Source organism: Tripterygium wilfordii, chromosome 19, assembly GCF_013401445.1.
Source record: "Tripterygium wilfordii isolate XIE 37 chromosome 19, ASM1340144v1, whole genome shotgun sequence".
Classification (NCBI taxonomy): Eukaryota; Viridiplantae; Streptophyta; class Magnoliopsida; order Celastrales; family Celastraceae; genus Tripterygium; species Tripterygium wilfordii.
Window position 1 is genome coordinate 10,983,540 of NC_052250.1, and position 24,957 is coordinate 11,008,496.

Below are 24,957 nucleotides of genomic sequence, written 5' to 3' on the forward strand. Positions count from 1 at the left end.
TCCCAATATACTCCTCCCCAATTGTCATCTTCATTGCCTCTTCAACTGAATATCTCTCTCTCCCCTAAATTTCTCTCTTACTGTAGCTCAAACAGTACCACCGCCGCACTCTTCTTCTTCTACCTATTAACTGGTGTGTATTGTCTGGTCTCCCTCTGTCTCATCTCTCTCTAAAACTCTACTTCCTCTCTCTTACCTCTCCTCTCTCTTACCGTTGTCATTGCCAAGTAATCCAAAATTTACTATTCATCCACTAACAAACCTGCAACACAACATTTAATTCTTGCAAACAGATTGGGTTCAATACCAATCCTTGCAAAATTTGTTGGTAACAGATTGGGTTCAATACCCGCCATCAAAGGGACCAAGCAGAGCTTCAATAAATGGGTAATTAAGTAGTGATACTCGGGTAACTCACTAGATCGGTTAATCGATAAGATTGACTACAATAAGAAACAATCTTGCAAATTAGGGCAAACACTCGTGGGGTAGCTCGAGATGTAATAAGGTGTTGTGTTGGAGACAAGTAAATCGATTGATTCATCGATAAGCATTGGAGACCTGCAGTTCCGACTGGCATTGCCAGTGGTGACGAAGATTCCGACGTCGACCATGCCTCCGATTTCCGACTCAGGCTGCTCTGTTGCAGATAAGGAGATAGAGAGGACAAGCAAGAGAAAGTGAAGGTTTTTATTATTATTTTTTCAGAAAACCTAGGTCGAATTTCTAAGTCCCATGTCAAATTGCCATATAAGCATATCCAATTTTACAAGTGTTGACTATTTGCCATCTAAGCGTTGACCCTGCCCGTTACTGTAGTAATTCTGATCGAATCCCTTAAATGTCAGTTTGAATCAATGAGTGATGACTTTGTAACAAAAATTCTTTCGGTCCTAAAATTGAACGACGCTCATCTTTCGATGACGAAATGTATAATTAACTCTTTTTAAAATTTTCAATCTCATTGGCCTAGTCATCTCACCATGCCACCTAGATTTGAGCTCTTTTGGGCTCCTATATCTTGGGCTAACTAGCATTGTTGTTTAACTTTAATTACATACGATCTCGCTCGCCAATTGAGCTACTATGTTATTCATTTACCCAATAACTTATTCTTATTCAAGAGAATTTGACACCCATAGACACTTGAGTCACCATAATGATGGATTATCTTAGAACTTCAAAGTTAAATAAAGACTCAACTACACCGGCAAAACATCATATTACAAACGACACTGGGATGTATCCGAGTAGACTAAACAATAAAAAAAACTAGAGTACACCATATTAAACAAACAAACATAAAAATATAATTTGAGCAAAGCAGATTTGGTCATAGAATTGTATAGTTTCTTAATCTAGGAATAATTTACCCATATCAAGCCTGCGAATCCACCACCGACCGATTTAATGAAGATTAGATCTCAATAGGCAACACTATTGTATTTTGGTGGTTGCAAAACTAAGAATCAAGGACCAAACACAAGAAGAAACCCTGCTAACTTTTCAAAAACCCAGAAAATAGCGAGGACAACAGGTACATCAATATGTTTTGATTAATAGGAGAACTAAGGAATGTAACTTAATTATGTTTTCTAAATGCGTTCAAAAGTACAACAAATAGCGTACAAGTTTCAACAATATCTCCTTTGAGCATGAACCAAAGCTCAACAAAGGGTTAGCTGAAATTGTGAACTTGACCGCACCAATTCTTAATCCAAATGAGAGACCACGAATTCAACTCTCACACATGTTTTCATTATCGTAATTTGTGAGATGGATCCTTATTCAGTCTAAGGCCTCGGCCAAGGTCCCAACTAGTCCATGGGGTTGCGGAGTCTGCTAGTCAACCAAAGCTCCTTAGAGTTGAACTAGAAGATAGTTGCCTTGCTTCATGCTTATACTACTCCATCCACATCCACACAATTTCAATTCTTCAAGGAGAGGAAGGCCAGAAAGCAAGTATATGCAATGGAAGATCAAAAAAGAAAAATGTAACAATGTTGTGATGACTGAAAGCATGACCATCCATACATAACTAATGAAGTGTGGCTACAATCAGTACTAAGGCTACTTCTGCACTTCTGAAGTGACAGCAAACGTTTATATGGGAAGCAAGGAGTAAGTCTCATGCTCTTTTTTACCATACATAACTAATAAGTTTGGCTTGCACCCACAAAAGCAAATGAAAACCATACATTACATATGCCAAACCATTCGCCATCTTTCGAAAATTATATACCTATAATTTTCATTTGCTTATTGATATGAATTATTCGCAAGCGGACAAGTCGCACAAGTAATAAAGAGTGAATAGAGTATCATTCCCACGAAGATATTTTGGCAATTCCAATTCAATGACAATCTAAGTAATTAACACACTAAAATGGCAATGCGAATTGTTGATTTTATTTTATCTAATGTTAAGCAAGTAATTAAAGGCTACTAAGTTAATGACAAATCAAGTACTTAACAAAGCAACAAACAAGAAATCTAGTTTTCAAGAAAAGTAAACACTAGGGTTCCTAACTTTACCACCTCTTATCCAATTGAATTCCATTAATTCATTAATTCTCAATTCTCAATTTAATTGTTGACAATCGATTTCTCACCCTATTCAATGTTCTATTCCTAGATACATCGAAAGTGTTTTCAATATAAATCTCTGTTATTCCTAACACTCAGATTAGTATATTGAAAACCCATTAAGAACAATAGAAATCATTTAACGATTGCATAAGTCATAAACCTATATTCCTATGGTTCATGCAACCTATGTTCTCTATGGATTCTTGCAAACCTAGGCATATCCTTCCGGTCTCAACCTAGGCTAAAAATCATTCAAATGGTGATCAAGCATTTGAAAGCAATAAGCATATCCACAGAAAATCAACAACATAAGGAGAGATTCAAGAACAATAAACCGATTTTATTCAATCTTCAAAGAGGGGTTCCATTAGGACCCCTAGTTAGAGGATTAGTTCCTCATAACTAAGGAATACAACTCATAATCCAAAATAGCAGTCATTAAATACAAGAACAAGGAAGAAATGAAGGAAAACCCCTGAGTCCCCTTGCGCTAGCTTCAATGGCTGCTGTAGAAAACCTCCCAAAACCCTTGATTTTGCTCCAAAAGTGAAAAGTTCCAAAAACCCTAAAAATCTAAGCTTTTATACTCCTAACAACCCTCAAGTCATTTTTCTAACAAGTCTGTGTCGTTTTGAATTGGACCCACTTGGGTTTAGGACAAGTTCGGCCATTTAAAAACCTTTAGAATCGCGAAATGATTCTGGCCGATCGATCGGATTTTCTCTCTGACTCTTCTCTGCCTAAGGTTGTCCGATCGATCGGACAATGGGCTGATTGATCGGATTTCTTCACTAACTCTGAATTTGCTTCTTTCTCTCCAATTTGCTCATTTTCTTCCATACTTGCCCTTACACCTGAAATGCACAATTAAACACTCTTTAGGCAGAATTAATTCCAAAATGACTCTAAACAATGCAAGATTTCATGTAAAATGATGTACAATTGGATGTATATAATTGGCACATCACTTATCGATCCTCACCAATAATCTCACTTAGCATGGGTGTAGTACCATCTCCCGGTGAACGAAGTGCATTGGTGGCTGTGCTCGTACTTGTGGACGAGTTGTGATGACTCCCATCGCTTCCTTTAATAGCATTTTCACTCATTAGGCTGCTTATATCGTTAAATTTCCAGTCAGTCAAGTATCCGGGCCTTGAAGTTACAGTGCCCACTTCAATATCTCCAGAAATCATCGCCACCACTCGGGACATTGAAGGTCTGAGTGCACAAAAGAGCTACTGCCATAATACGTTTTGCTTCTTCCCCGTCAATTTCTGAAAGATTGGAGTCCACCAGTTCTACATCATTATCATTTTCGTGTAGCTGCCAAGCCTGAAAGCAGAAATGAATATAAACTATTAGTACTATTTTGGACTGCATCTGGTGCTCAGACTGTGTTGATACTCAACCTATAAAGGGTGGGTGCACTACTATACATATATGTCTACAATACCGATGAAAATTTATCCATACTGCCAGTTTTTCATAGTGTTTGCCATGGTAAAAGATGAAGAAATAGGAAGTCATGGGTAACTTATAGCTTTTGACATAACAAGAGGAAATGCGCGATTGTTTCATACCCATTCTAGAAGATACATCTTTTCCGAGTCCAAACTTGAGTCGGAATTCGGCCTACCACTAATGATTTCAAGAGCCGCAACGCCAAAGGCAAATACATCAGCCTTCTCTGTAAGGTGTCCACGCATGGCATACTCCGGAGCAAGATATCCACTATATTATAAGGAAATGAAAAGAAAAATGAGTGGGGAATTCATTATTTAATGATGAAAAACAATAAAGAAAAGGAAGAAAAGCAAAATCTTAGCTCTTAATGATCTTACATTGTCCCAGCAACTCGTGTGCTTATGTGGCTCATCTTATCATTATATAGCTTGGCCAAGCCGAAATCTGAAATTTTGGGGATAAGATCAGAGTCCAGCAGAATATTGCTGGCCTTCACATCTCTGTGTACAATTCGGAGCCTTGATTCCTCATGAAGATAAACAAGACCTCGAGCTATCCCCAAGCATATATCATAACGTGTTGGCCAGTCCAGATTCAGATGTGTCTTGCCTGTGTAATGAAAACGCGTAAGGAAGCCACATTGCTTACATTGTTATTTTATATTAATACAACCAAAATGCTTCTCTTACCAAATAGTGCTTGATCAAGACTTGTTTTCCAGATACTCGTAGACAAGGAGTCGTTGATCTACCTCAATGCAGCATCCATACAACTTGACAAGGTTACGGTGTTGCACAGCAGATATGGTAGCAATCTCTGTTATGAATTGGCTCTTTCCCTGGTTGGATGTCACAGAGAGTTGCTTCACAGCAACTACTCTCCCATCATTGAGTTTTCCCTATTGAGAAAAGACGCCAAATAAGTATTTTATAAGGGTCGCCAAGTGAGGTGCCCTTATGTGTATTCACAAAAACAAAGCCAGATCCTTTCAGCTCAAAAAAGTATTGTTATTTAATCAATCCACCTTAGACCAGCTCATACAAAATAAATTCAAACTCACAAGCCAAAGTTTATTATATGAATAAGTGTAGGTACTATTATATTCATTCCCCATCCCACCCGCCAAAGTGATCCAGAGTCATGATATAGATAGCAATTGCAAAATGAATCAGCGTAAATAGTTTTACACCAAAGGTAAAGGTAAAAGGTAAACAACTCCCGTGCATAAGGCTCCCGCAGTGAGTGGAGTCGGGAACATACATGATGTACGCAGAGTCGTAGACCCTACCCCACGTAATATGTTAAGAGGTTGTTTCCAGATTTAGAACCTGTGACCTCTAGTTTTACACTAAAGTTTAACCAAAAAAAATCAACTAGGGCTGTAGCCCGTTTCTCATTGTCTATTATTCTACACGAAAATAGAAATTAATGAAAGCATGTGATTTTCAAAATCAAATTGCTTCTCATGATGGCAAGAAACCAAAATGGTTTTATCTCAACATCAAACGATTACAAATAGTAACAATGTGTACAAACCATGATATACAACACTCAGGGCATGTGTTCTCTTCTACTTTTCTCACCAAGGTCAAGCGCTAAACCCAATTGAAAAGGTCAAGGTGACATCACATGAATAAATGGAATTAAAAGCAATATCAGAGGAGAAATGACTGTGTGTATGCAACCAACCGTTTAAAGATTCAAAAAAAATTGTTTGTAGGTGGGTGGCTTACCTTATAAACAGGTCCAAATCCTCCCTCTCCGAGCTTATTGTTTGGATTGAAGTCTTCAGTAGCAGTCCTCAGTTCAGCATAGGTGAAAGTGTAAGGTTTGGTATCTATTCCCAGGAGCTCTGCAAATTGAAGACCAATACAGGTTATGTTGGTGACAGACTGACAGTCAAGTCATATATGATTATATGGTAAACAACAACAATATGCCACTTTGTTTGGTTGAAGATTCAAATGTTGTTGGCCAGAAACTAATGAAGATCTTTCAACCCATTATTTTAGTTTGTTGCTACTAAGGTAAGCAACAGCAATACGCCACTCTGTTTAACATAAGTAATGCAATGAAGAAAACAAAAAATAAGATAATAGAAAGACAAATATTTGGTAGTTTACCTTGATCTTCATAAGCCTGGCGCCTTTTTCTTCGGACAATGAAGAAAACGAAAAATACAATTAAAAAACATGCAGCTCCAACACCAACAACAACACCCACGATAAGACCAGTTCTATTCTTCTTGCCGCCAGGAGGCTTGTTACTAACAGTGGGTTCGAGATCTGTACACAAGTTTAACTGCTAGGAATGCCATTTGATGAAATAAGTAAATTAGTAATTGGGTCGCCAAATTTGATGTAATCAATAAAATATCAACCAACATTACTTGGGGTTGCACTGATTGCTGAAATAAAAGGTCCATATGTTCCCTGTAATGGGATGCAACAAGTGCCATTTCCAGCCCAGAACAGATGAATTTCTAAATAGTTTTCTGTCACCTGAGCCGTAAAATTCCTCAGAATAGCTCTGTTAGAAACTCCACCTGCCTCCTTTTATGTCAAAATCCTCTAAAACACGGTTTCCCTGTAATAAACACAAAAAAGGAGTTAGACAGAGTGAAAACAACTAAACAAGAATATAAGACCATACCTTATCAGAAAATTAATGTACCACGTCAGGATATTAATGTACTACGCATAGGTACCTAAGAATTATATTGGTGTGGATGAAGCTAAGGATGGTATGAGCTAACAAAACTCGATTTCCTTTTCTTCATTTAAAAAGTTTCTTTGGGTTGTGCCATTTGAGAGCGCATCAAAAAGACTTGGGAGGAAGAGTTAAAAAGGATTTAGACTCTTATATTCGTTGACCATTGACAATGTAACTTTAGATTGGAAAGAATGGTGTAGAAGAACCCACATAGTGCATTCCAACAATTTTTCTTTCCTGTGGCTTTAGTAAGGCTTTAGTGATTACAATGATGACATCAAGCCAAGACATGATGATCAACCGTGATGTATACAGTGGTATAATATTATTTTGTCAGAGAAATTTCAATTTAGGAGGAAAAAACAAGATGTCATATGAAAATTCAAAAGGTTATACGAACCTGGATGTAAATATCAAAGACACGTCTCCCAAGACTTTTCCATGTTATGTTGTCCAGAATAAAAACTTCCGTAAATTGGAGGTTAACAGTGTAGTTGCCATTCTCGAGTCCTAAGCCATAGTACCTTAGTGATGAAGCTGAGACACGTGCTGTCTGGAACAGTTCCGAGTCTAGAGTGTTTGTGAATTGAGATGATGAAGTTATTGTGTATTGAGGATCATTAGAGCCAGCAAAGAGTCCGACGTTACTTACTGCCCACCTGTTTGTGTCAGTAACAAAATATTTTGCTGGACCAAGAGTTTCATTATCTCTCTCATACACAGTTCCTCCGTTATTTGATGTAATCTGTGGACCCCCACACTTAATTGCAAAATTATAATCTGTTTCACCAATATGGCAGAGGTATTTATCATAGTAAATTAAGACAACCAAATTTGGACAAAATAATTTGAAATGCTTTTGGTCATACATAACAACTAACAATATCAATGATTCGGCAGAAAACTGTATATAATGATATTGAGAAATAGGCTACGAATTATCTTGGTTTCAATCTCCACTTATCAGGTCCACCTTAAAGGCATGAAACAACAGAAAGCATTTGACAATGCATTTTGTACCCCATTTAACATTGCTTATACTTACATCTTCCAACGCCTCTATTGCAAGGAAAGTTCTTTTGAAGACAGATGAGTCCTGATGGCAAATCACTGAAAGTAGAAGAAATATGCATTTAGGTAATTAATGTGGGATTGAGTCAAGCAGTAGACACGATTCTTCGCGGAACTGGGGGTGAAAAAAGGCCCCATTCAATTAGCAGAAGCTTCTTACAAAAACTTTAAAGGTCCAATTTATAATTCTCGAAAGAAAATAGTATTCCTATGGAGGAAGACAGGGTTCTCCAATATAAAACAGTGATTAAAATATATTACCAAGCGACTCACCTGCTTTTTGAACCCTCTATCGTGAAGTTGTTGGCAACCAAGTTACTGCATTCAACACCCCCATAAGGATCTTAACATCAGCTTCTAACTCATAAGCATATATACACAGAGGCTCATGTTGCCTAGCATATCTTATCAATATACAAGGTAATAAATACAAATATAGTGGTAAATATGCATACACACACAAATGTAAATTCCCTTTCAATTAGGAACATATGCATGTGGAAATGAAGGCATATGTTTGTAAACTGTTGGAAGAATGTATATGTCAAATTTTCTTACTAACTATATAAACAAAAAAAAAAAAAAAAAGAGACTGAAATTCAGAGAAACTCACAGTTGTAAATTGTCAGTACTGGCCCAAGTAGGTAAGCTTCCCACTAGATTGTTATATGAAACATCTCTGCAAGAATGAAGCAATGATAATGCTGGCAAGATATCAAACCAGGTGAAAAATAAATAATTACTAATTAAATTCAGATATTGGCCAAATACATTGATCTTTTTCTTCTCCATATCAAGTAAGCTTTTCACGTGGTGCAGAACTACAAATCTATGATTTCTTCATGCCAATATCTCATGCAGGTCCATGTTATTATCAACCAATTCAAATCATCCAATGAATTGGCTACCACATAATCGAACAGAAACTTAACAGATCTCAGCTTAATTAAAAGCTTAGTTCCAAGAAACTCAGTTTGCCTTCCCAAATTGATCCAAATAACTTACAAGATGCAAAAGAATTTACTTAAAGATGACTCATCACCAGAATCGGCTCTTCTTTGCATTTGACTCCAGGAAAACTTGCAATTCAAGAGAGAAGCATGCCTTTTTTCTTCTTTTTTTAAATTACACTAGAGAACACCCAGCAGACATACATAACAAGTAGAAAAAGTAAATATCACATGTAAGTCACAATTTGGAATAATTAAACTCACTCACTCTACTTCTAGATTTGTACCACATCTCTCCTAAATAATAATCTCCTGTTTGCAGCTAATTTCTTATGCACAAATTTTAATTCAATCAAATGCATTCCTCTACTTAGGGTTCTAAATTCTAATGGTAGCTCAAAAATTTACTTTCTTTGACTGAATGGTACAGCATTACATACAGATCTACGATCTTCAGCCATTGCATTGGAATTTTAGATGTTGGCATCTATGATCATCCAGAAATAGAAAAGAGTTAACTATAGCATAATGCCTAGAAGAGATCGCAGTTTTTCGCATCCTCAAAAAAGAAATATAGCAGCTTTACATACAGAATTTGACTCAAGGTATAGGAATTTTAGCTGTCAACATGGTTGCCCAAGGATGATAAAGTATTAGCAAGCCCAAAAGGGCTAGAAGAGATTGGAGTTTTTTGCATGCTCTGCATAACTTAAATTCCGATTATTACAAGACAATAGTTTAAAAAAAAAAAACACAGAAAAAATCCAGAAAATTTTTCATGCTGGTCAATACGAATATAATCCATTCAACTACATAGATAATTGACAGGAAAATCCATGTATGACAACAATGAATTCATATATGGCAGTTGCACTTACATGTTGTTAAGAGTCGAGCTTTTTTCCGCAGGAAGAGTTCCGTTTAAAGTATTGTTTCCAAGCAACCTGGGCACAAAGGCAACAAGTCACGCTTCATTACATCAAACACATTTTTGGAGGAGTAGAATACAACAAGAGAAAGCTGATATGTTACAAGTGGGTGAGAGAACTCATATTGAAGAGCGAGTCAGGAATTGTGCCAATTATCCTGTTAAAGCTCAAATCCCTAGAAAAGACAGGAAAAAATCATCCTTTTGTTACCAGATGAACATAAAACTAGCTAATATTATGTAAAAATTAACGCAAGAGGGTGGCAATCCTCAAATGATAGCAGTGTCAAATCTATCCTAAATTGATCAGGAATCCATAGAAAAAAATAATAAAAAACTGATGTATCTTTAGGTGTTATAATCATATTACTAAAAGGAGTTTCCTTCACGCATCCAGATGACCAAAAGAAATGACATTTTAAATTTGTAACCACCAAAAAAATGTGACACAATCTTGTTCATCATGTCCAATCTAGTAACGCAAAGCGACATTCCTGCTTCAAATTCCTTAATGGAACCTAATTTTAGCTTTACATATTTCAATGTCTATAATATATATATATTAAACAGTCACCGATCAATAGTAATAACTTACAGCTGTGTCAAGCTTTGGTACTCTCCTATGTCTGATGGAATTGAATCATATATGTTATCGTTCCTTAGTTCCCTGCAGAAAAAATAAAGTACGTTGCTGCAAGTCTTCCACAAGAGAAATGAAGGAGAAAATTACAGCATGCAAGCATCTAGGATATATTCAAATCATTCATGTTGGATCAGAAGCTGAAAGCATATTTCCTTACAAGATACTTAGAGACTTCATATTCTTAATAAATGCCAGCGAGGAGCCCCCATTAGATAACCCAGTTATTCTCCTGTAGTTGCAATAACATGAGATGTTTGACATTTGATTTGGAAATGCTAAAGAAAAAGGTCGACCTGTTTATATAGACACTTACAACTCTACCACATTCGTTAAATTGGAAAATGTTGACGGTATTGGACCTTCAAAAGAGTTTCCTTGAAATTTCCTGCAATGACATGTACAAAAACGAGATAATAACCGTACAACATAGCATTCATAGCAAAATACAGTAATACACAATATACTTATAAAGAAACACATCTCGTTAGAATATGCCCCAACCTAACTAGTTAATTTATTGGGTTAAATGAAAAAGTAAATAATTTTAACATGATATCAGAGCAGAAATCTTGGGTTTGAACTTTGAATCTTAAGTTCTATAATTTAAAACCTCATTTGTTATTCCCAGACACGGACCTTTGTGTACTTGTTATTATCCTAGTGTCGGGCCTTGTTTATTGTGCACGTCTAAGTAGCACCAACACTCTTTTTGACCCGAGTGCCAGTTTGGACACGTGTAAAATATAAAATACGTCCGGGATACGTGATTTAGAGGATCCGATTATTTATTTATTTACTCAACACGTAGACGACGTGCCCGGATACGTTACTGGACACTTCCATTGTCGAATAGAGACCAACCTCTAGCAGACAAAGATCGACCAAAACAGATATCAACGACCAACACAGAGATCGACCAAAACATAGATGGAGAAGACAGAGATCGACGACCAAAACAAAGATGGACGAAGACAGATCCACACCAACACAGAGATCGACGAAGACCACGACTGCGACGCACACCAACAGAGATCGATCAACAAAGATCACCGCAAGAAAACAGAGATTGTCCCAGCAACTCGTGTGCTTATGTGGGTCTTCTTATCATCATATAGCTTGGCCAAGCCGAAATCTGAAATTTTGGGGATAAGATCAGAGTCAAGGAGAATATTGCTGGCCTTCACATCTCTGTGTACAATTCGGAGCCTTGATTCCTCATGAAGATAAGCAAGACCTCGAGCTATCCCCAAGCATATATCATAACGTGTTGGCCAGTTCAGATTAAGATATGTCTTGCCTGTAATGCAAAGGTGTAAGGAAGCCACATTGCTTACATTGTTATTGTCTATTAACACAACAAAAATGCTTCCCTTACCAAATAATGCTTGATCAAGACTCCTGTTTTCCAGATACTCGTAGACAAGGAGTCGTCAATCTACCTCAATGCAGCATCCATACAACTTGATGAGGTTACGGTGTTGCACAGCAGATATGGTAGCAATCTCTGTTACGAATTGGCTCTTTCCCTGGTGGGATGTAACAGAGAGTTGCTTCACAGCGACTACTCTCCCATCATTGAGTTTTCCCTATTGAGCAAAGACGCCAAATAAGTATTTTATAAGGGTCACCAAGTGAGTTACCCTTGTGTGTATTCACTAAAGCAAAGTTACCCTTGTGTGTATTCGCTAAAACAAAGCCACAACCTTTCAGCTCAAAAAAGTATTGTTATTTAATCAATCCACCTTAGACCAGCTCATACAAAATAAATTCAAACTCACAAGCTGAAGTTTATTATATGAATAAGCGTAGGTACTATTATATTCAATCGCCCTCCCACCCTCCAACGAGATCCTGAGTCATGATATTGATAGGAATTGTAAAATGAATCAGCGTAAGTAGTTTAACACCAAAGGTAAAGGTAAAAGGTAAACAACTGTCTCGCACACAAGGCTCCCGCAGGGAGTGGAGTCGGGGACAAACAGGATGTACGCAGAGTTTACCCCACATAATATGTTAAAGAGGCTGTTTTCAGATTTAGAACCTGTTGCCTCTAGTTTTACACCAAAGTTTAACCAAAAAAAATCAACTAGGGCTCTAGCTGGTTTCTCATTGTCTATTATCCTACCCGAAGATAGAAATCAATGAAAGCATGTGATTTTCAAAATCAAATTGCTTTCTCATGATAGCAAGAAACCAAAATGGTTTTATCTCAACATCAAATGATTACAAATAGTAACAATGTGTGCAAACCATGATATACAACACTCAGGGCATGTGTTCTCTTTTACTTTTCTCACCAAGGTCAAGCGCCAAACCCAATTGAAAAGGTCAAGGTGATATCACACGAATAAATGGAACTAAAAGCAATATCACAAGTCCTTAAACAAACAGGTATGCAGCGGCTTTAAGCCTATTTGAGGAGAAATGACTCTGTGTATGCAACCAACTGTTTAAAGATTCCAAAAGAAATTGTTTGTAGGTAGGTGGCTTACCTTATAAACAGGTCCAAATCCTCCCTCTCCGAGCTTATTGTTAGGATTGAAGTCTTCGGTAGCAGTCCTCAGTTCAGCATAAGTGAAAGTGTAAGGTTTGGTATCTATTCCCAGGAGCTCTGCAAATTGAAGACCAATACAGGTTACGTTGGCGATAGTCAAGTCATAGATGATTATATGGTTATAAGTATTATTGATATGTACGAAGATAAGGATGGTATGAGCTAACAAAACTCGATTTCCTTTTCTACATTTAAAAAGTTTCTTTGGGTTGTGCCAATTGAGAGTGTATCAAAAAGACTTGGGAGGAAGAGTTAAAAAGGATTTAGACTCTTATATTCATTGACCGTTGACAATGGAACTTTAGATTGGAAAGAATGGCATAAAAGAACCCACATAGTGCATTCCAACAGTTTTTCTTTCCTGTAGCTTTAGTAAGGCTTTAGTGATTACGATGATGGCATCAACACAAGACCTGATGATCAACCGTGATGTTCAATCTCCATTTATCACGTCCGTCTTAAAGGCATGAAACAACAGAAAGCATTTGACAATGCATTTCGTACCCCATTTAACATTGCTTATACTTACATCTTCCAACGCCTCTATTGCAAGGAAAGTTCTTTTGAAGACAGATGAGTCCTAATGGCAAATCACTGAAAGCAGAAGAAATATGCACTTAGGTAATTAATGTGAGATTGAGTCCAGGTAGTAGACACAATTCTTCGAGGAATTGGTGGTGAAAAAAAACGCTCCATTCAATCAACAGCAGCTTCTTACAAAAACATTAAAGGTCAAATTTATATTCCTCGAAAGAAAATAGTATTCCTATGGAGGAAGACAAGGTTCTCCTCTATAAAACAGTGATTAAAATATATCACCAAGATATTCACCTGCTGTTTGAACACTCTATCGTGAAGTGGTTGGCAACCAAGTTACTGCATTTAACACCCCCATAAGGATCTCAACACCAGCTTCTAACGCATAAGCATAAATATACAAAAGGCTCATGTTGCTTAGCATATCTTATCAATATACAAGGTAATAAATACAAATATGGCGGTAAATATGCAAACACACACAAATGTAAATTCCCTTTCCATTAGGAACATATGCATGTGCAAATGAAGGCATACGTTTGTAAACTGTTGGAAGAATGTATATGTCAAATTTTCTTACTAACTATATAAACAAAAAAAAAGAAAAAGAAAGATTGAAATTCAGAGAAACTCACAGTTGTAAATTGTCAATACTGGCCCAAGATGGTAAGCTTCCCACTAGATTGTTATATGAAACATATCTGCAAGCATGAAGCAATGAAAATGCTGGCAAGATATCAAACCAGGTGAAAAATAAATAATTACTAATTAAATTCAGATATTGGCCAAATACATTGATCCTTTTCGTCTCCATATCAAGTCAGCTTTTCACATGGTGCAGAACTACAAATCTATGATTTCTTCATGCCAAGATCTCATGCAGGTCCATGTTATTATCAACCAATTCAAATCATCCAATGAATTGGCTACCACATAATCGAACAGAAACTTAACTGATCTCAACTTAATTAAAAGCTTAGTTCCAAGAAACTCAGTTTGCCTTCCCAAATTGATCCAAATAACTTACAAGATGCAAAAGAATTTACTTAAAGATGACTCATCACCAGAATCTGTTCTTCTTTGCATTTGGCTCCAGGAAAACTTGCAATTAAAGAGAGAAGCATGCCTTTTTTCTTCTTTTTTTAAATTACACTAGAGAACACCCAGCAGACATACAGAACAAATACAAAAAGTATAATATCACATGCATGTCACAATTTTGGAATTATTAAACTCACTCACTCTACATCTAGATTTGTACCACATCTCTCCTAAATAATAATCTCCTGTTTGGCGCTTATTTCTTATGCTCACATTTTAATTCAATCAAATGCATTCCATTACTTAGGATTCTAATGGTTGACCAAGGATGATAAAGTATTAGCAATCCCATAAAGGCTAGAAGAGATGGGAGTTTTTTGCATGCTTTGCATAACTTAAATTCTGATTATTACAAGACAATAGTTCAAAAAAAACACAGAAAAAATAAGAAAATTTTTCATGATGGTCAATACGAATATAATATATTCAACTACATAGATAATTGACAGGAAAATCCATGTATGACAACAATGAATTCATATATGGCAGTTGCACTTACATGTTGCTTAGAGTCGAGCTTTTTTCCACGGGAAGAGTTCCGTTTAACGTATTGTTTCCAAGGAACCTGGGCACAAAGGCAACAAGTAACGCTTCATTACATCAAACACATTTTTGCAGGAGTAGAATACAACAAGAGAAAGCTGATATGTTACAAGTGGGTGAGAGAACTCATATTGAAGAGCGAGTCAGGAATAGTGCCAATTATCCTGTTAAAGCTCAAATCCCTAGAAAAGACAGGAAAAAATCCTCAAATGATAATATTATGTAAAAATTATTGCAAGAAGATGGCAATCCTCAAATGATAGCAGTGGCACATCAAGCATCCATAGAAAAAAAAATGATGCATCTTTGAAGTGTTATAATCATATTACTAAAAGGAGTCACCGATCAATAGTAATAACTTACAGCTGTGTCAAGCTGCGGTACTCTCCTATGTCTGATGGAATTGAATCAGATATATTATCATTCCTTAGTTCCCTGCAGAAAAATAAAGTAAGTTGGTGCAAGTCTTCCACGAGAGAAACGAAGGAAAATTTTGAGCATGCAAGCATTTAGGATATATTAAATCATTCATCCTGCCTCAAAAGCTAAAAGCACGTTTCCTTACAAGATATTTAGAGACTTCATATTCCTAATAAATGCCAGCAAGGAGCCTCCGTTAGATAACCCAGTTATTCTCCTGTAGTTGCAATCGACACGAGATGTTTGATATTTGATTTGGAAATGCTAAAAGAAAAGGTCGACCTGTATATATAGACACTTACAACTCTGTCACATTCCTTAAATTGGAAAATGTTGACAGTATTGGGCCTTCAAAAGAGTTTCCTTGAAATCTCCTACAATGACATTTACAAAAACGAGATAATAACAGTGCAAACATAGCATTCACAGCAAAATATACTGTATATTTATAAAGAAACACATCTTATACCAACAGAATACAAACACGCATAAGAGTAATCGAGCAACTAATTAGATTAGAAAAAATTGGACAGTAGTCTTACAAGGTTTGAAGCTGTGACCAGTTTCCTATGAAGTCAGGAATCCTACCCGTGAGATTATTGTCTGATGCGCACCTGAAAACAGCAGATTTATTGTCTCAAATGTGACCTGCATCATCTTCTTTCAATATATATCTGAGGAATAAATTCTTAAAAGAAAAATACTGTTGAAATATTCTTACACTGTAACCAAGTTCCGTAGATTACTGAATGTTAAAGGAATCTCACCGCTTACTCCAGCACTATCAAAATATCTGTCCAGATAAAAGAATATTCAAGTACTGGTACAGCCTAGTTTCTTTGCACAAACAAGTAAAAGATTCCAATTGTTCTTGTATAATGAAATAATATAAGAGAAGTTGGTCATAAGCAATAATAAATATTTAATTTCATTGTTCTTGGAAGTAATTATGAGTTCTCCATAAAAGGTGCCAACATTTAAAAAATGCATAAAATTCGAAAAAGAACAAAATATCAACAGTCCAAAAATGCATCCATTGATTAGAGATGGAAATGATTACACATTTGGGACGGACGTGGATGATTTATTTAGAAAAGGTTCGTCATCGGTCCTCAATGTTCATAATATGAGAAATTCTTAAATTAGCATAGACATATGCAATCCCAGGGGAACTGGAAGCTAGGAACTAAACAAAAGTTTATGATGTTAAAGTTTTTTAGGCTGCAAACACAAAAAATTCTGAAAGTCTGTTAAAATATAATAAATTGACTGTTTTCTTGCCGTGAAATTTTCAATATATGCCACACATATCTGCAGATTTATTCTCTTTTAGCCCAGTAGCATGTAAATAGCATGCAGATATTCACATGTATTATATATCTAAGCAGTCTAGCCACGACAAAAGCATGATGATCATAGGATTTGTTGTTACTAAGTATTAGTTGTTCCACACCACAAAAAAAATGGTCACAAGCAAAATAGTAGATCATAATCTATAAGCATGCACTTACTAAAAAACAATAACAATCTACTGGCATGCCATCTAAGAAGAGTGGGAGAGAGCTTACAGAGAAAAGTGATATGAAGGCCAAAGTCAGAACTTACATGTGTTCTAGTTTTAATAAATTCCCAAGCTGAGATGGCAGAGGACCAGAGAAATTGTTTGATCCAAATATACTACAAAAATCAAAAAGAAAAATCAATTGTAAAGGCAATGCATTTGGCCTTCATACTTGCTCGAACCATCAGTCATAAGGATGCAATGCTTCAGTCAATAATATATTGATATGTAGTACGTAACTGAGAAAGAAATAAAATGATACATGCTATTTCAAAATATCTTTGGAGATAATTGAATTTCCTCCTCTGTTGGGGGATATGCCAGTTAAATACTATAGCTAACTAGCGAAGGAATACATGCAGAAAAACGTAAGAAATACAATATTCTGTGTTCCTTTGAAGGAATGAGGGGAGGAGATGGCATGAGTTTGCAGTTGCAGAACATGGAAGAGAACTTACAATGATCTTAAATCCGTTAGTAAACCAAGTTCCGTTGGAAGCTCCCCTGATAATGCATTAATGGCGATATTCCTAGTCGCAGGAAGAGGAAAAAAAATTGAATACCAAATATCCTATAATCTGAGGTGAATTAAAAATAGAGTTAAGATCCACTTACAAGTATTGCATGCGAGTTAAATTTCCAATGGAAGAAGGCAGGTGAACCATCAACTAATTTCGACCTAAATTCCTGTAAAAAAGTGGCATGGAGATACTATACCTAACAGCATAGTAATGGAAGGGACAATGGTGGAAAATTAGCCGAAAAGTGTAAGCAAGTAAGATTCCATACAGATTTGTTAGGTAAGTCAAATTCCATAGCTCGTCAGGAATTGCACCCACAACATCCAATTCAAAGACTTTCCTGTGAAGAGTATTTAAATATCAGATATTCTGAAATACAGTATGCATTGAAGTTTGAGCTTTGGCAGCATTACAAAAATTAAACTTCGAATTGTTTCAAGTTCTCCCTTCTTGTTTCCACAAGCCTAGTTGCAGAGATTAAACTTTGTATTACGGATACTTCTTATAGCCACTTAGGCATTTCATCAAACACAAATGGCAGAATCCCCATGAAACATAAACAATATCTCGAAAACAAAAGAGAACAGCAAAACATGGTCTGATTTGGTAAGATCTAATGCATGCCAATTATAACATTGACCGATGAAACAAGTATGTCATAGTTCCAACCAATACAACTACTCCACCATAATATTAAGGACTCAAGCTATTGTACAAATAATAAGATTAGGAGCACACGGTGAACTCCTATGTAAAGTTAGAATCTTGAAACAATTTCCTTGCGCTTTGAAAGTAGAAAAAGATGATGATTGAGAGAACATTACAGTGCACTAATGCGGCAAGTGGAGCCATTGTTGAAAGAGCAGTTGCATTTGATAAATGGGTTATGAGACCCGTCATCGATTTTTGCAGAAGCTGTGTCTAAGGCGTCTCCACTGCAAAGCTCTCCGCTTATGTTCCACTGAGTCTGGTATGCAGTTATACCCCATCTTTGGAACATAGAGTTCACAATTCTAGCTGCAGCCCATATCCAAATTTCAGAAAGTCTTGCACTTGTTATGATGTGTTATCTAAGAATAACGAAGAGAAATGTATATAATGACTAATTGGGTAAATGGGGAAGTTAAAACACTAAATAGGAATATATATGCATTTCAACTAAACAGTGATTGGATTGATTTTCAATGATAAGAGAAAAATTGATGAAAAAAAACTAAGCTTAAAGCTGTATAATATGCGGTGAGTTGTTTGGCGAAGTGAAAACTAATATGTTAACGGAAAAACTATGGAATAAATGTATTATTTTAAATCTTATAAAATTATACCAAATTTTATTATCAAAATTAATTTTAATTATAAATTATAATGTTTATATTATATTAAAATGTTTATATTATATTAAATTCTTAAAAATATAATTTTATTTTATAATGTATATATTAATAAATAATATTAATTAATAAAATTGGGACTCACATTTTGTATACAATAATTTATTAAATCATATTATTAAATGTTAAATAATATTAATGATTTATTATTAAATGTTAAAGTTGTATAATATGCGGTGAGTTGTTTGGCGAAATGAAAACTAACATGTTAACGGAAAAGCTATGGAATAAATGTATTATTTTAAATCTTATAAAATTATAACAAATTTTATTATTAAAATTAATTTTAATCATAAATTATAATGTTTATATTCTTCAAAAATATAATTTTATTTTATAATGTATATATTAATAAATAATATTAATTAATAAAATTGGGACTCACATTTTGTATACAATAATTTATTAAATCATATTCTTAAATGTTAAATAATATTAATGATTTATTAAACAAATGACTTAATTTATATAATTGTTATAATAATAATATAAAATTGACAAAGATATTAAGAAAAATAATATAAACGTGGGCCTCACCGTGTTTGATAAAAAAATTAAGTACAATAGTTAAAAAATATTAATTATTAAGTGAAAAAATATTAAGTACAGTGACAAAACATGGGCCCCACTGTTTTTGAAAAGAAAATTAAATACGGTTTTCAACATGGGACCCACATCATTTAAAATTAAAAAAAAATAGCAGTATCAACTCTGTAAAGAAACTCTCTTTTTTGAGGCAGATCCGTTGGCACATGCCTTGAGAGTTGGTGCAGTGGAACCGCACAGAATTTGGTGCAATAGATCCGCTTTTGGATCTGGATCCGTTACACCAAACAGACGGTAAATGTTGTTTGACACATCGAAATACAAAGTGAAAATGTGAATCGCTCTGCCAAACAGCACATATACATGTCAACGAATCCAACTTCCCAGAAGCTTCTATGGGGAGCCTTTGGTGAGCGTCTGCCCTTTTGTGTTTTTTTTTGTTTGTCAAAAATTCATGTGGGGGTCCACATTCTAACTGATAAGTGTAAAAAAAATTTTAATTTTCTTTTCAAAAACAATGGGAGTATGGGACCACGCTTGACTTAATATTTTTTGACTTAAATATTTTAACAGTACTAAGTAATCTATATAATGATAATCCACAAGAGCCTCAAGTCTCTTAAACGAAATTTGAAAACTTTTTAACTCTCAAAATACATGTTAGATTATATATTCGGAATGAGCGCATGAAACTCTTTCTAACAAGATCCATTGTCGATGAGTCTTAATTTCATTGTTTTTTTAATGGAATTTTAAAAATAATGGATTCAAATTAAAACAATAAATTATAAACTGTGCGTTCTAAAACAATGAAAAAATTTATATTAAAACAATAAATTTTGGATAATGAATTTTGAGATAAAAGAGTGGAATAAAGTTATTCCATTGATTAAATCAATGGAATAAATCTGTTGGGCTCCCTTGAGTTACCAAACTGATGGGCTACATGTCATTTTTTGTAAATATTTTTTAACTTAACACATATTTTACTTAATTTCACATAGAAAATAATTTTTTAAAATTTATACTTAAAATTAATTTTAGCAAATAAATTATATTTATTAATTAAATGTAAGAGTAAAGTAATAACAAAAATTTTACGACAGTAACATGATAATGTTACTGTTTAAAACAGTAACATACGATCTCACATCTTTTGACATGGTACTCCGAACAGAGAGAACTAGGGAGTTTGAATATAGATATTCATACCATCATTAACATCTGTAGTAGGTTGAGTCTCATTCTGTGGTTGAGCAACCCCAATTAGCAATAATCCAGCTACTATACTTGCAAACACCAAAATCTTCCTTGGCCACAACATCAAATTCTTCTCTATTTGATGCTCAATCAACCCAAAATGAAAATGAAAATAAAAATAAAAATTAATGGTCGTCTTGTTGTTGTTCTTCTTCTACTATTTTGAGTTGCAGAACCACCACAACCGCGTAGAGAGAGAGAGAGAGGCATCGACAAAAGACCAAGACTTTGAACCAATTAGAAAGGTGATGGGTGGTGATAGATATGTGGACGCCCTGCACTAAAGTTCTTAGCCGCCATCATCTCATATTAATTATCAAAAGCGACACTCTCTATTAATTATCTCAGCTAACGCTAAGTGATGTGATGATATTTCCAGACAAATCTTATCCAAGCTAAAAATAATAATAATAATCTTATATATACAGGTTGAGTACATCTTTTTGTCCCATTTTCATTTTTTTTCTTCCCATTTTGAGTTTCATATATATTTTTGTACATTGAATCGGTGAGTTGCATTATTTCTAGCAAGTGTAGTAGTTGCAAAAGTAATAAAGTATATGAGTAGAGTATCATCTCACAGAGATTTTGACAAATTCAATTAAGTATCAAATGGAGCAATTATCACACTAAAATGAGAAAGTGAATTGTTTGGGTTTGATTTGTTTGACACTAAAGCAAGTATTTAAAGAGGTTAACAACTAATTAATAATTTCACAATTGATTTAATCAGCCAAACAAACAAACACGAAAGTGAGTTTTCAAGAGAGTCAAGCATTAGGGTTTCGAATTTCACATCTCCTTATCCAATTGAAATCCATTAATCCCCAATTCTCAATCCTAATGTATTTAACGTTCTATTTCTAGATACGTTAAAAGTATTTTCAATACAAATCCTTGTTATTTCTAATAATCGGATTAATATATAAAAAACCCATTAAGAGCGATGGAAATCATTTAGCGATTGCATAAGTCATAAAACTATATTCATATGATTCATAGAACCTATGTTCTCTATAGATTCTAGCAACCCTAGGTATCCTAACAGCCCTAGGTATCTCCTTCCGATCTCAACCTAGGCATAATATCATCCAAATGGTGATCAAGCATTTGAAAGCAATAAGCATATCCACAGAAAATCAACAATAGCGAAAGAGATTCAAGAGCAATAGATTAATTTCATTCAATCTTCAAAGAGGGGTTCCATTAGGACCCCTAGTTAGATGATTAGTTATTCATAACCATCAAATACAAAACAAGATCTAAAATAGCAGTCATTAAATACAATAACAAGAGAAAAATAAAGAGAAATTCATGAATCCCCTTGCTAGTGCTCCAATGGCTGCTGTAGAGAGAGACTCAAAACCTTTGTTTCTTTCCCAAATGTCGTAGTATCCTAAAACCCTAAAAACCCTTTTATACCCCACTTTATATGAATATCGTTTAGAATACTCATTGGTGTCGTTTTGAACTGGACCCACACGAGTTTGAGATATTTTTAGGCATTTAGAATTCTTCAAAATCGCGAACTGAGACTGACTGATCGATCAGGAATGTCCTCTGATCGATCGGATTTGTTATCTGAAATTTCTTCAAAAACTTGCTCTGATCAATCGGGAATGTAAAGGTTGAGTAATTATAGTTAAATAATTAGCACAACAACAATATATGTTTTTTTTAGTTGTATTCATACTTTGCAATTCTGGTTCAGTGGAGTAGGAATTCTTTGACAGATTCTTCAATGGCAATAATGCTTACGGTCCGGTTTTAGTGGACTTGTTTGATTTAGTGGAGTAGCTTGCAGATCCCATTTTACATGGGAATTCTCCGACTCCTCTTTTGTCCAAGTGATCAGTCAATTTTGGAAATCTAGTTGTAGTGGGGAATTAATCAGAAGATTATAGTTGAGTCGAAGAAAAAATCAGTTCTCTTCTACTGGCTTACAGAGCCAAGGAAAATGAAAAAAAAAAAAAATACTCTAATCAATAAAAAAGATATTCTAAATAATGTATCCTTAATGAAATAAATTTTATCACTTATGAATCTTATGGGTTGAAAAAAATTATTCGAGGGATAAACGGAATTTTCCGTCACCGGATTTATTTCAGGGACAAAAAAAGGCTAAGCGACGAAAAATGAAACATAACCAATAATTAAGGGATGAAAAGTATCCTTTTGTCTTAGGGAAATACTACAAAGAGACTATAAGAAGATATATATATATATATATATCATTTATGGAAAAGGATATGAAGTGAGCAAAATTAATGCATGTTAGACACTAGGTGACATAAGAATAGGAAATATGATGAGATGGACAAGGGTTAATCGGAGATAAAAAAAATTGCAAATGGCTTGAGAGGATTAGTACCGTGTATATCTAGAAGGGAGATAAGATAAGGCTTGTAATTTTTGACACATGGCAAGCAAAGGCAAACAAAGGAGGATATGAAATAGATAAGAGAAGGAGAAAAGAAAAGAAACGAAGAAGAACAAATAAGGAGGGAGAGAGGCGAAGGGAGTGACAAACCGAAAGGAGGCCAAAAATATGTCATTATTATCAAGGTAAGCTAGTAGAAGAGAACTGATTTCTTGTTAGGACATTGTCATGCAAAGCGTGAAAAGGAAACCCGATCTACCATATCAAGCTAAGAAAAGATAAAAGTAGGAATTGATGTATGTGTATTGAATGTTTTATCTTTGAAGGATATACAAATAAATAAACTAAACATTACATATGCCATCGATGATCTAAATGGACAATAAGAAATTAGTTGGAAATATTTGATGATTGGATAAATGGACATTAAAGCAATTTGGTACCGAAGACACAAAGATCAAAGAAATGTCAAAGTGATGGTTCACGCATAATTCGTGTAAGTTACATAAGAGTTGTACGGAAACTCTTGCTTTAATTAAATAATTAAGGACATCACATACAATTCCTTAGGAAATTCAATCAAATATACGGGAATGATTGCCAATCTTAAGTTAAGATCCACGCATGAATACATATTCAAACCAAGCACGTAAATGAAAGGGGATAATGTTTGATAGTTATATGTACATTCAAATATATTACCCGAAATCTAAAGTAATCAAATGGCTAGGAACCGAGGACGTAGGATCAAGCCTTGGGAAAAGTAAGCGGAAAGAAAAAAAAAAAAAGCTTTTGCCTATGATTGAATATATCGGCCAAGGTGAGGGTTGCCGTTGCTACAATATTAAAATATTTTCTTTAAGTAAATTTTATACTATTTGATGTGTTAATATGAGGGTTGCTACGGTTAGCACATTATAAATGCCTTTATTACAAATGTCTTATGAAAAGTGTTATCTTTGTGATATGTTTATTTGGAAAGAAAATTCCTTTTTGGAAAAGGAAAATATGTCTATGAAATTACATAATGGTTTCCAGAGAAAGAATTCATACTTGACTGTATTACGAGTTTCAGTTAAAAGATTAGTCATTTTTGGAAAATATTGAAATGTATGTTTGGCCTTATTAAGGCAAATTGAAAGTTGGATTATAACAAATTATAAGTATGTGACTTGATTTGTCAAGGTCAAGGACAAATAAAAATTGTCCATTAATTTTTTAAAAAGGGATTTTAATACTTAAAGTGATACGAAGTTATGTATGTTATTGCATCTCTGTTATTTATGAATTGTAGTGTTTTCAAACTCCCTATGTTGTGTTCCTTGATTTCTTGGAATTGGCCGATTGATATATGCATGCCTGTGCACATGGCCACCCTAATCCTGACTCGATTGAGGGTTATGCAAACTGGTCTCAGAGTGACATCAGGTTGTGTGTGATCGGAGCGATTATATTCCCATACACTAATTATGATTGAATACCAAGATCCTTCTGACAAGAAGGCATACATGTGGTTGTCCCCTTCCTGCTAACCGGATTGACGAATCTGGGGAAAACTGCATGTTGAGGATCTTAAAATTCACTACAAGGATTATGATGGGAATCGTCAGACAGGGAAGTTTTTATAATATTCCTGAATGCCATGCTATTTGAGAATATATCTATCTTTCGAATTGAACAATTGATTTATCATTGTTTTTTTATGACATGGATTCTTGAACGTTTCTAAATACTATTGAATTTGAGAAATTACTATCATTTCTACTTTCGTGTTTGAGAAACC

General features: G+C 34.8%; 1 long non-coding RNA gene and 1 pseudogene across 1 annotated transcript; both read right to left on the bottom strand.

The window, feature by feature from the left end:
• Nucleotides 1-2,930: 2,930 nt before the first annotated feature.
• LOC119985734 lies at nucleotides 2,931-20,994 on the bottom strand (annotated as a pseudogene).
• On the bottom strand, nucleotides 11,427-13,721 carry LOC119985735. The gene is made up of 4 exons (XR_005465135.1): nucleotides 13,444-13,721; nucleotides 12,853-12,971; nucleotides 11,736-11,946; nucleotides 11,427-11,657 (listed from the first exon to the last, which is right to left on the bottom strand). It is a non-coding gene; the product is annotated as an uncharacterized LOC119985735 (long non-coding RNA).
• Nucleotides 20,995-24,957: the final 3,963 nt, after the last annotated feature.